Source organism: Phoca vitulina, unplaced genomic scaffold (genome assembly GCF_004348235.1).
Source record: "Phoca vitulina isolate PV1807 unplaced genomic scaffold, GSC_HSeal_1.0 scaffold57, whole genome shotgun sequence".
Lineage (NCBI taxonomy): Eukaryota > Metazoa > Chordata > Mammalia > Carnivora > Phocidae > Phoca > Phoca vitulina.
The window spans coordinates 1080364-1093680 of record NW_022589760.1 but is presented as its reverse complement, the minus strand read 5'-3'; the positions used below and the strand labels follow the sequence as shown (position 1 = coordinate 1093680).

Genomic DNA, 13317 nt, shown 5'->3' with positions numbered 1-13317 from the left:
TTGACAGAGAGCGAGAGAGAGGGAACACAAGCAGGGGGAGCTGCAGGTAGAGGGAGAAGCAGGCTCCCCACTGAGCAAGGAACCCGATGCGGGGCTCAATTCCAGGACCCTGGGATCATGACCTAAGCCGAAGGCAGATGCTTAGCCCACTGAGCCACCCAGGCACCAGAGGTTGAGCATCTTTTAACTCAACCATTGACCCTTTGAATTTTCTCTTTTGAGAAGTGACTTTTAGTTTTTGACCTATATTTCTATTGTTTTATTTTTCTATGTTTATAGAGTTGAGTTCTCTTTAGAATCTGATATTAATCCTTGATTGGTTACATTTATGGCTGTGTTATCATCCTCTCAACAGTGTTTCCTGATAAACAAAGTTCTTAATTTTCATGTATTCTGATTTATGAGTTTTTTCTTTTGTAATTTATACATTTTTTGTGTCTTCTTTTAGAAATCCTTTAATACCCAGAGATCAAGATATTCTTTTACATTTTCTTCTAAGTTTTATATTTTTGCCTCTCACATTTGACTCTCACATTGACTCTTATCTGGAGTTGATGTTTTTAAGTATGGTGTGAGGTAGGGGCCCAATTTACTATTTTTCCATATGGAAAACTAATTGTGCCAGCACCATTTTTGAAAAGTACACTTTCTTTGCTGATCTAAAGTGTCAGTTCTATATACAGGTGGGTTTATTCTTGAACTCTATTCAGCTCACCCCATGCCACAGTCTGAATTCCTATGGTTTTGTTTTTTTTTTTAAAGATTTTATTTATTTGACAGAAAGAGACAGCGAGAGAGGGAACACAAGCAGGGGGAGTGGGAGAGGGAGAAGCAGGCTTCCCGCTGAGCAGGGAGCCCGATGCGGGGCTCGATCCCAGGACCCTGGGATCATGACCTGAGCCGAAGGCAGACACTTAACGACTGAGCCACCCAGGCGCCCCAATTCCTATGGTTTTATAATAAATCTTGACATATGACAGGGCAAGTTTCCCCACCTTGTTCTTTAAGAATCTTTTGGCTATTCTTGACCTTTTGAACTTTTATGTAAGTTTTGGATTCAACTTCCCCTTGCACCTCCTTTGTTACATTTGTTGCTCAGTACTTTATATTTTTTATAGGATTGTAAATTATACCTTTTTAATTTTTAATTGTGGCTATTACATAAAAGGGCAACTTATTTTTACATATTGATTTTTATATCCAGCAAGGTTGCTAAACTTATTTATTAATTCTAATAATAATTTTGTATTTAATGTTTTGGATTTTTATAAACTAAGTCATACTTTTGGTATTACAGTTATTACAGTTATTACAGTTTTATGTCTACCTTCCTGATTCTTATATCTTTTAGTTCTTTTTTCTTTCTTTCTTTCTTTTTTTTTTTTTCGCTTGCTGCGCTCACTAGAACTTCCGATACAATGTTGAGCAAAGATAATAATAGTGATCTCCTTATCTAATTCCCGGTCTCAAAGGGGATTCTTTCAACATTTCACCCTATTTTTAAGATTTTATTTATTTGAGAGAGAGAGTAAGCAAGAGCACAACCAGTGGGGAGAGGCAGAGCAGACTCCCGCTGAGCAGGGACCCTGATGTGGGACTCAGTCCCAGGACCCTGGGATCATGACCTGTGCCAAAGGTAGATGCTTAACCAACTGAGCCACCCAGGCACCCCAACATTACAAAAGTGAATATTTAAAATAAGAAAAGAAATCATAGCACATTTTTAACAGCTTTACTGAGGTATACTTTACATACCATAAAATTTCCTCATTGTAAGGGTATAATTCAATGCATAGCACATTTTGTATTTTAAAAAGCTGATAAATCTCTTCAATATCACAAAGCTCATAAATATAACACTTTCATTAGCTTTCTAACATACCTGCAACTTAGTGTCACAATGCTCCGTGAAATTAGCACAGTGGGTGGTAAGGGTATTCCTGGAAGCCATTCCTGCACTATGACAGCTAGCAATCAGTTAACTATATATGAAAGTATCAGTGAACCACATGATATATATTCTCCTAAACTCAAACTAAATATACCACCAACACAACTTCCCCTTAGCTCTATCCAGAAATGCTCATGGCCATTCCAGTGTGGCTTGACATGAGGGGAAGTATGACAGAGGGGAAGGAGGAGAAGAAAGAGGCCATCATCTCAACCATGTGTGATAAAAATATCTTACTTTTGCAAATTTTACAAGAACACTCGACCATGCCCATGACCACACCTTAAAAGAGAAACGAAAGACTGTCCTTGGGAGGGTAACCAGGATGATGTAATGATTTGAAACCATCTTATATTAGGAGGTGTTAAAGGATTTAGGGAATTTGGCCATGGAAAAGAGGTTTGTCCAGAACATGAGCTTATCTATGTTTGGGTGTTGGGTTGTTTTTTGTTTTTTGGTTTTTGTTTTTGAGGTTTAGTTTGTTTTGTATATGGTCCCAAGAGGTCAACCTAAGACTGAGGGCTCTAAAGTAGTAACGCATTTTTGTTCAATATAAAGCAGAATTTTCTAACACAGGTGTTCAGAGAACTGAAGAGGTAATGAGTTTCCTGTTATTTGAGATGCTTAAGGAAAAATGAATGACTCCTCCCCAGCTACGTTATAGGGGAAATTTCAGCACCAGATGGATGGTTAATTAAATGTCTTTGAAGCATCCTCAATGTTGAGATCCTGTGATTCATAAGAGCATGATTCATAATCTAGATGACAATTTATGTATTATCTAAACTATTATACATGCCACACTGAATGGAGCCTTGTGTCTGTGTGAGGGGCCCCTATTCCCAATATCAGAGTACTAAGAAGTCAGTTAATAAATTGGTGGGCATAGAATCTGGGCAAAGAGAGTCTGATGATCTTAATGGAATATTATTATTAAACTACAGCAGCAGGATCAGTTGGGCCCTTTCAAAATAGGGCACTATTAATCCAAATAAGTTATCCATGCCCCAAATCTGAGGCTCCTTTTTCTTGGGCAATCCTGGACACAATAAAAAATTCTTACTGTCAACTTCCCTTTTTTTTTATAAATTCTCCAAGAATTGCTTTCCTTCTTTTGGCTGCAGACCTTATAATACCTCCCCTCCCTCTGTTTTGCCAGACTATCTCAATGTTTGCATTTCCCAGGTTTATAGATTGACAAGCTTGAGGTTGGCTGCTTCCTGGAGACCTCTATGGAGTACTTAAATGTCATCAGTAACTTATCCACAGTTAAACCATAGGCTGTAGTCTTTTGGAAAAATTTCCTGTAGACAGTTGATCCCACCCATCATAGGTAGATTTTTGTAAATTGCAAACACAGAGCGCCTCCCTGACTTGCGTGCTCTGTCTTCTTCCTGATCACTTGCCTCTGTCATTGTTTGTCCCAAACGTACTTTTACAATTGTAACTTTTATACACCTTTTCCAGGAATGAATATGTAACAGTAACGGTCAGTACTGAATTACTTAACCATTGAAACGTGTGCTTAGGACACCCAGAAAAATGCTTTTAAGAATTCTTTTAAGACTTTGATTGTTGAGGGGGTGCCTGGCTGGCTCAGTTGGTAGAGCACATGCTCTTGATCTCTGGGCAGTGAGTTCAAGCCCCATGTTGAGTGTAGAGAGGACTTAAAAAAATAAAAATCTTAAAAAAAAGAATTTGTTGGTTTTTAAAAAGAAAAATTTAAGCAGTCATGATGAAAAAAATGGTATTTGTATTTATTTTACCATTTATGACTATAATTATTATTAATTGTTTTTAATTTGAATCCATAGAGGATGGTTTGGGAAAGACAGCCTTCTCTTTTTTAGAACTTAGAGTTTCTAAAGGTATTAATCTGGCCTTGATCACAGTGTCTAAAAATAAAACATTCCATAATGATAATGTGGTATTATTTGAAATAAATATTTTATTATTTATTATTCTTTTAAATTCTTTTTCCTATGTCGGATCACAACCAGACCTCACAAAGTGGCCTCTATTAAAGACAACATGGAGTGATGAAGCTGGATTTAACTCCCAGCTCCTACTCACTACCAGTGTTGCCTTGGAAAAGTGTCACTTTTTTTTGGCCTCAGTTTCTTTATCTGTAACTTAGTGTGTTGGTTCCTCGTGGTGAAAATGTCCAAGTAGTAGTCTATATTAACAGGCAGAAGGTGAGGTGGTGTTAGAGAAGAGGCAGTGATGATCCAGTGGGGTATAGTGGTTGGAAACAGATTTCAGAGCCAGTCTACTGGGATTTGAAGTCTGCTTCATTTTACTTATCCATAAAATGGGTTGTAAGAATTAAAACGAGTTAAAATCTGTAAAGCAATTATAACAATGCACTCTATAGTTGCTTGCTGCTATGATGATGAGGATCCCTAAGAAAATATAAGCAGAGGGCCTGAACCCAACGGTACTTTGTGTTCAGGCAAAGCAAAAATTATTAATCAGAGGCCAACATTATATAAACTTTGTAAGATTATGGAACATTTGCCACTGCTTTGTACCTATTAGCTTTATCCCCTGTTTGTCCAGAGTGGTTAGCAGATAAAACTTAAAATTCAATGAGCCTGTATGCTTGGCTTCAATGGCAGCAAGGAAGTGGGGGAGGTAGAGAGACAGTCTCCTTCTGCATTTAGGCTTAGAGAGACAGCTGCCAAAAGGAGAGAAAACAGGGGTGTCCCGGTGGCTACAAGGAAGAAGGAACATGGGAAGCAGACCTAGACCTGGAAAGGGGCCTGGGGACTTAATGATGGCAAGGTTCATGTGGTTCCCTGTCCCCGCTGTGTCCTTCACGGGGCTGTGGTGAGCATCAAATGAGCTTATGACAGTGCTTTTTAAGCGGATAAGTGTTACAGAGACATCATATTAAATAGTGAGTACTTTCATTTTACAACTATTACATTGGAAAGCTGCACTCAAAACTGTGTTAAAAGAGAAACTGAGGTATATTAAAAATATTGACAGGGGCGCCTGGAGGGCTCAGTCCTTAAGCGTCTGCCTTCGGCTCAGGTCATGATCCCAGAGTCCTGGGATCGAGCCCCGCATCGGGCTCCCTGCTCAGCAGGAAGCCTGCTTCTCCCTCTCCCACTCCCCCTGCTTGTGGTCCTTCTCTCGCTGTGTCTCTCTCTGTCAAATAAATAAATAAAATCTTTTTTAAAAAAATATGGACAGTTTCTGTGAACAAAGATCAATTCTTACCAGGGAGCACTGAACCGGAAGTGGTTAGGAGCCGTCCGCCGGCAGGAGCTAGGGCGGTAACTCCCATAGAGAAGGCACAGAGGCAAAGAAAGGAAATTATTTGATTGACTGTAGCTCAGAGCCTAGTTGGCTGTTTGTGATTGGTTGTCTTTAGTTTCCTATTTCTTAACCTTGAGGCACTTACAGGCAGAGGTTTTAGTTTGTTTATATAGGCCACCAAAGCATTAGAGCTACCTCAGTCTCATGGCCTCCTTGTTTAATTAAACAGTATGTAAGACCTGTTCAACTCCTTGAACTCAGTTCAGTGTTTCAATATTGTTGGAACAATAGTCAAACTCCCTTTAAGACCGACTGAGCAAGTTCTGTCTCTTCCAGGAAGCCTTCTCTGAACACATCAACAATCACACCACACCCTCTTCTAATTTTCACAGGGGTTCCTCTTATCTTCTTACAGCTCCTGCAGCCTGTGAAACCTTCTATTGTTATTTACCTTTCTCTGAATAAGTCCTGTCTCATCCACATGGCCCCCTATGGTGGAGCAAAAAGCTTTCTATTCATAGGTGCTCAAAAAATACTTGTCAAGTGATGGCATGATATGCAGTATAATGGCTCCCCCCAAAATGCCCACATCCTGATCCCTGGAACCTGTGAATGTCACCTTATATAGCAAAGGAGAATTAAGGTTGCAGGTGGAATTAGGGATGCTAATCAGCTGACCTCAAAACAGGGAGGTTATTCTGGATTATGCAATGAGCCTGACGTAATCACAAAGACCCTTAAAAGTGGAAGGAGGCAGAATACGTCAGAGTGATATAATGTGAGAACATGATCCTCCATTGCTGGCTTTGACAATGGAGGAAAGGGGCCAAGAGCCAAGGAATGTAAGCAGCCTCTAGAAGCTGGGAAAGGCAAGGACATGGGTTCTCCCCTAGAACCTACAGAAAGGAATGCAGCCCTGACAATACCTTGATTTTAGCTTAGTGAGACCCACTGCAGATTTCTAACATCCAAAAGGGTGAGCCAGCAGTTTGCAGGACTTTGTTACTGCAGCTACAGGAAGGTAATACAGATGGCAAGAAATGACTTTTCTGTGACTGTATTCAGTGGCTCTGAACTTCCTACTCAGCCTAACAAGATAAAGCCTCAAGTTTTCAGAGCTCAAGTTTGAGAGTCTACAGTTCCTACTATTAACATGTGCTGTGGGGGAAATGAGTTAGAACTATTTTGGTTGCAAGCAAAGCAGGATATAAATGATTGGTCTTTTTAATAAAGAAAGGTAACTGCTTTATAAAAAAAAAAGTTTTCCTTTGTTGTATTAGAAACATTTAGCTCCGAGGCACCTGGGTGGCTCAGCCAGTTAAGTGTCTGCCTTCAGCTCAGGTCATGATCCCAAGGTCCTGGGATCGAGTCCCACATCGGGCTCCTTGCTCATCAGGGAGCCTGCTTCTCCCTCCGCCTGCCACTCCCCCTGCTTGGGCTCTCTCTCTCTCTCTCTGATTAAAAAAAAGAAAGAAAGAAAGATTTAGCTCATTCTCGGGGTAAGGGAACCTTCCCAAAACAGGATGCAAATATTTGCCCTCCCTTCCAGAGAGCATGAGATGAGATTACCTAAATTTTGAAAACTGAGCTTTTCCTGCTGTCAGGAAAAGGATTTTTGATTGTTAAAAGTTGGGACTCTGGTTTCAGGCTCTTCACCATGGATTATATCAGAAAGGAAACCTTGATTTTCTTGGTAAAGAAAATAGAACTGGGAAGGTGCCTGGGTGGCTCAGACGGTTAAGCGTCTGCCTTCGGCTCAGGTCATGATCCCAGGGTCCTGGGATTGAGCCCCACATGCTTCTCCCTCTCCTTCTGCCTGCTGCTCCCCCTGCTTGTACTCTCTCTCTAATAAAAAATAAACAAATCTTTAAAAAAAAAAAAAAGAAAATAGAACTGGGGGTGCCTGGTGGCTCAGTCGGTTGGGCATCTGCCTTCAGCTCAGGTCAGGATCCCAGGCCCTGGGATCAAGCCCCGCATTAGGCTCCCTGCTCAGCAGGGAGCCTGCTTTTCCCTCTCCTCTCTGCTCTTGCTATCTCTGTCACTATCTCTGTCATTATCTCTCAAATAAATAAGTAAAATCTTTAAAAAAAAGAAAAGATAATAGAACTGGGTTTGGGATAGAGAGGAGGCATCTTGAAACCCAGGGTGGATTTGCAGGGGTGTGGGGAGACAAGGAAAAGAATTGCTGGATATGTTAGGGAAAAGTGGCCCAGATGCTCTGGGGCTCAATCCTAGAAAGCTCTCCCCCCACCTATAGCTAATCAAGGGCGCTAAGAGCCACACCAAAAGGCAAAACCTGCACCTAGAACCGGTGCCCATTGGTCTTCCGGTCTGCACAGGGGCAGGAACATGATTCCATTCTGCCCAGTGCTTTACCAGCCGACCATCCTGTGGGAGGCAGCAATGCCTGGACCTCAGGAAGATTTTTTTTTAATTGTGGTAAAATACACATAACCTAAAATTTGCCATTTTAACCATTTTAAAATGTACAGCTTAGTGGCAGGTAGTACATTCCCAATATTGTACAACCATTACCAGTCTCTACCCTCATTTCACAATGTATACGAGCATCAAATCATCATGTGCACACCAGAAAGGAATCTGTTATATGTCAATTATACCTCCGTTGAGAAAAAAGGAAAAACAATATTTCTCCCTGTCACCAACCACCTATTCCAGGCAGATTATCTCCCCACAATACCCACAAACACCACTTGTTGGAGCTCCTCCTCCAAGAATCTCTTATGCTCCTACAAATCTTGCTGGATATGCCAAGGAGGCAAGGTCCCGACCTGCTCTTTGCCCAAGCCATTTCTCCGAGTCAGATTTACAGGGAGCAGCCTTGCGGGATGAGGTAATACCTCTCCACAGACAAAGAGCGGGCTTTCTTCCGCTTGCTGCAAATCAGCGAATCCCCCAAGCTGAGTGTTCCTTGGCCGCAGAGCAAACCCATTCCAAGCATAGCATCTGCCTGGCCCTACCCTACCCTGTTTACACCTCCCCTGTGCGACTTGAGAGGCATGGGGCACCCACACAAACCAACATGAAGCTCGTGCTACTTGCTGTGCCATGGGTAATAAAGTCCAGTGTCTCTGAGCCACGAGTCTCGGGTCTTTGCCAGCATCCATGACACATGCCATCTCACTTATTAGCCTGTAAATAAGGTAAAATCCTGGACTCTTCAGTTCTTTTTTTTTTTTTAATATATATTTATTTATTTATTTATTTGACAGAGAGAGACACAGCGAGAGAGGGAACACAAGCAGGGGGAGTGGAAGAGGGAGAAGCAGGCTTCCCACGGAGCAGAGAGCCCGATGCGGGGCTCGATCCCAGGACCCTGGGATCATGACCTGAGCCGAAGGCAGACACTTAACGACTGAGCCACCCAGGCGCCCCTCTTTTTTTTTTTTTTTAAGATTTATTTATTTATTTATTTGAGAGAGCGAGCGGGCGAGCGAGCATGAGTGGGGGTCAGTGGCAGAGGGAGAGGGAGAGACAGACTCCCCACTGAGCAGGGAGCCCGATGAGGGGCTCCATCCCAAGACCCTGAGATGTTGACGTGAGCCGAAGGCAGATGCTTCACCGACTGAGCCACCCAGGCGCCCCATGGACTATTCTGTTCTCAACACCTATAAGCCTTAGATATTTATTAGGGTAGTGAGGATGATCATACACATCTGTTCTGGGAGGGAATGTGAACAGAGCAAACTTAAACCCTAGGGCTGGGACACAGCATTTGGTATTTTAAAATGTAATGTCTCTCTATAAAGTATTATTTAACCATAGAAGTCTTGCATATTTTTCTGTGTATTCTTAAAAATTTATATTTATTGGGGCGCCTGGGTGGCTCAGTCAGTTAAGCGTCTGCCTTTGGCCCAGGTCATGATCCCAGGGTCCTGGGATCGAGCCCCACATCGGGCTCCTTGCTCAGTGGGGAGCCTGCTTCTCCCTCCCCCTCTGCCTGCCACTCCCCCTGCTTGTGCTCTCTCTATCAAATAAATAAATAAAATCTTTTAAAAAAATTTATATTTATTATTGCCTGACAATTTGAATGATGTTTTAGATTTCACTTTTATCTGTTTGTCACCTATATAGGATTCAACTGATATATTTATTTTGTATTCAAGAACCTAGCTCAATTTTTTAAAATTCTAATATCTAATCTGGACATACTTTGGATGTTACAATGTGAAAGTTAATGAAGTTTGTGGCCACCTTATAAAAAATTATTATTGGGATGCCTGGGTAGCTCAGTTGCTCAAGCCTCCGACTCTTGATTTCAGCTCAGGTCATGATCTCAGGGTCGTGAGATCAAGCCCTGCGTTGGGCTCCACACTCAGCAGGGAGTCTGTTTGAGATTCTCTCTCTCTCTTGCTCTCGCTCTCACTCTGCCTCTTCCCCCCACCTGCATGCACTCGTGTGCTCTCTTGTGCTCTCTCTCCAAAATAAATAAATAAAAATTTTCTTTAATTTTTTTTAAGATTTTATTTATTTATTAGAGAGAGAGAGAGAAAGCACGAGCACGGGCAGGGGGAGAAGCAGGCTGCCCACTGAGCAGGGAGCCCAATGCAGGGCTTGATCCCAGGACCCTGGGATCATGACCTGAGCCAAAGGCAGACACTTAACCGACTGAGCCATCCAGGCACCCCTAAATAAAAATCTTCTAAAAATCATTATTACTTAATGCAGGTTAGACAATATTTTTCAAACTATAAGGTCTATAGAGAGAAATATAAGGAAAGAAGTCCTAAGTGATGAAAAGATTGAGATCAACCAAACTATGCTATCCAATTTTGGTGACTCTCATTCATCATAGAAAAATTGAATTTTATATTTGATATTTATTGAATACTTGTCATAAACAAGGTATAAGGAAGTCAGAGATGAATGAGACATAGTCTTTTCCTTCAAGGAGGTCACAGTGTAGCAGGAGGGATGGAAGGAGTGGCTTTAATGTTATATTTATGTGGAGCCACTGACTTCATAATCTACTATTCATTTATCCCTCTAGGCTCCAGTGTTTTTTCCTTCATTATTGCTTATTTTCTCACCCTTGTGGTTCAAAGAACAAAAACCAACTAAATGTACTTCAAGAATAAAGAGGGCTAGTTTCAGGTGCATTTTCTCTGTTATTTCTATGGATTACTTTCCCTCTCATCTCTATACCATCTCTGTTCTCTCACCAATGTTCCTGAGAATAGAATTTGATTGGCTGAGGCTTTCTTTTTTTTTTTTTTTTAAAGATTTCATTTATTTATTTTTGACAGAGAGAGAGACAGCAAGAGAGGGAACACAGCAGGGGAGTGGGAGAGGGAGAAGCGAGCTTCCCGCTGAGCAGGGAGCCCGATGTAGGGCTCAATCCCAGGACCCTGGGATCATGACCTGAGCTGAAGGCAGACGCTTAACTGACTGAGCCACCCAGGTGCCCCTTGGCTGAGGCTTTCTTATGCTACAGGCCAGATGTGTGTGGTCGCTGGCCATTCTATTGGACGGGATTGCCTATCCTTGGGTTATGTTATCATCCAATCAGTTAATGTGACTATTAGTGCAGGATATGCCACTCAAGCAGGAGGAGGATATGAAAACACTAGAGTATAGGTATGGCATTAAGTAGAGCAGACAATCATTTACATCTCTAGTATGCAAATTTATCTCTTGAGGAGCCCATTTTTGTTCCTATAAATGGGCATGAGAATAAACCATATAGAGGCACCTGGGTGGCTCAGTCGGTTAAGTGTCTACCTTTGGCCCAGGTCATGATCCCAGGCTCCTGGGATCGAGCCCTGCATTGGACTTTCTACTCAGAGAGAAGTCTGCTTCTCCCTCTGTGGGCTCTCTTGCTCTCTCACTCTCTCACTCTCTCGCGCGTGCTCTCTCTCAAATAAATAAATAAAATCTTTTTAAAAAATTTAAAAAAAGAGATAATAAGCCATATAAAATGTGCTGTGGGTTGAAGGCCTAAATCAATAGTTTTAAATAGTTTCAATTCTATCAAAAATGAAGAAATTAAAGAAAAATTATTGGGTGAAATACTGAAATACTGGTCAAACAGTATCAGGATTCTTTTTTTACCCCTTGCTGTTAACCAAAATAATTTACAACTTTCATGTACTATATGAAGTCTACAATTGCTTGAAATTCTCACCTGGCTCTTGTAAAGAGTTCAGGCTACACTTTCGGTCTTCATCATCAGAAAGGATACCCGGTTCTTCATCAGTCCACAGGGAAGGATCTGGATATGGAAAGTGACCCAGTACAGCATCCGAGTCATGCCAAAAATGCCAGGGAATCCAAAACCACATGGTCATACTGAAGAACTCTGCTGCGGTCACCTGGGACCTGGTCAGCTGGGGAAACTGTATACCATGGCTCGATATGCACACCACCGCCAGCAAGATGGACTCCACTGCCTCTAGCTGCCGGGGAGCCACCTCTCAAGAAATGGCCTCCAACGTAGAGGAAAGATGCCAGCAGCGTCAGAGCTGACATGTCAGCCCGAGTCCCCACCACAATCCCCAGGCCACCAGTATCAAGATTCTTTAAGCTTCAGTAAATACCAAGCAATGTACTATCATCTCTAGATCTCTTGATTCACTTGCTTTGGAACTGCAACTCCTTTGTACATAAACATGAAATAACTGGTCATTTGACAGTTTCATGGTTCCACTTCTAAAATTAGACAATGTTGTTTTTAATGAGACCAGCGCAAATGAGAGGTAGAACAGAAAGAATAAGTAGGTCAGGTAGGTAGTCTCCTATGGTGTATAATATTTTGAGAAATTCAAAATTATATTGCTCCTCCCCACCCCACTAAAAAAATAGCATTTTAATTAGTCTGTTATAGGGCAGGAAATTCTTACCATTGGTTAAACTCCATTGCTACCTTGTGCTGGTGGAGGAGTGGGTGGGGTTGGTCTTCTGCTCGAGAGAGAGAGAAAAGTAACTAATCAATCCACTATCACCTGCTATCCATTATATTTTCACAGATGGCAGGGTCCAGAGAGAAAGGGACCTAAAATAGGTAAATTTGAAGGCACGGTAAAAACAGAAACATCTGTAGCTGGGGCTTCTGGCAAAAAAAGTGGTAGTTAAAATGGGGTACTGTAGCAGAGAGCTTTAGAAAACGGATGCCTTGGGTCTTTGGAGGTGGGTTGAGGCATAAGCGCGTACCTAACAGGGGAAGCTTGAAGACCCACTTGATCTACTTTATAATGCCCTGTCCAGACCTACGGAATCAGAATTCTCATTTTAATAGGATCACCAGGTGGTTCGTGTGCACATTAAGTTTGAGAAGTATTGCTTTAACGGGTCTGCAACCCACAAGGGCTCAAACAACCATTGACTCAAGCAGTTTTGGAAAAAGATTAAACGGAAAAAAGCTGGGAATTGATCTCACAAAATGGCTTAATTCAATTCCTTCTCCATTATTTGACGAAATTTGTCTTTTAAGAAATAGTTAGAAACTAAACATTCTTCCCCTCTTGCTTGAATCTTCCCAGATCACAAACCACAAACAATCCCCTTTTTTATTACAGGAAAAATATAAGTTTAGGTGAATAAACATCAAAGATTCAGGTTAGAGTCCTCTTATGACCGTTAAGGAAATATGAAAACAAGCAACGGTCAAAAACTCCCAAGAGACTTTGTTTAACTATCACTTTATCTTAACACCTGTCATAGCTCATACAGCTCAGAGCAGGGAGGCAGGTGGGAGGTCATTAGTTTCAAACTTCGCAGGTCAGAACTCAAAATGTACAATTCTTTTTAAAAAGCTTTGAAGAACAAACTATAGCCATTGCTCTGACTTAAGACTCTTACATTTAGGTATCTCAATTAGAAGTCAGCTTAGTTCCTCGGTCTTTTCTGAGCAAGTTGATCCAATGAAAGGAATCCCCTTTTTTCCTAATGAGCAGCCCAGCCACACCCATAAATGCGTGCCTACTGGCCCTGCAAAGAACTAGCCAGGCTGGAGAAAGAGCAGGAAGTGGGCAATCTTTGAGGAAAGATTGAAAATGTGCCTCTGCCTTGGAAATGACCTTTCTTCACTCTGAATTTTTGTTGCCTTCAGGTTGTTTCCTGGTAGTCCAAGCAGAGAGAAAACA

At 41.7% G+C, this 13317-nt stretch overlaps 1 pseudogene; it reads right to left on the bottom strand.

Annotated features, from left to right (window-relative positions):
* Positions 1-11337: 11337 nt before the first annotated feature.
* Positions 11338-11704, bottom strand: LOC116623110 (annotated as a pseudogene).
* Between the last annotated feature and the right edge of the window lie 1613 nt (positions 11705-13317).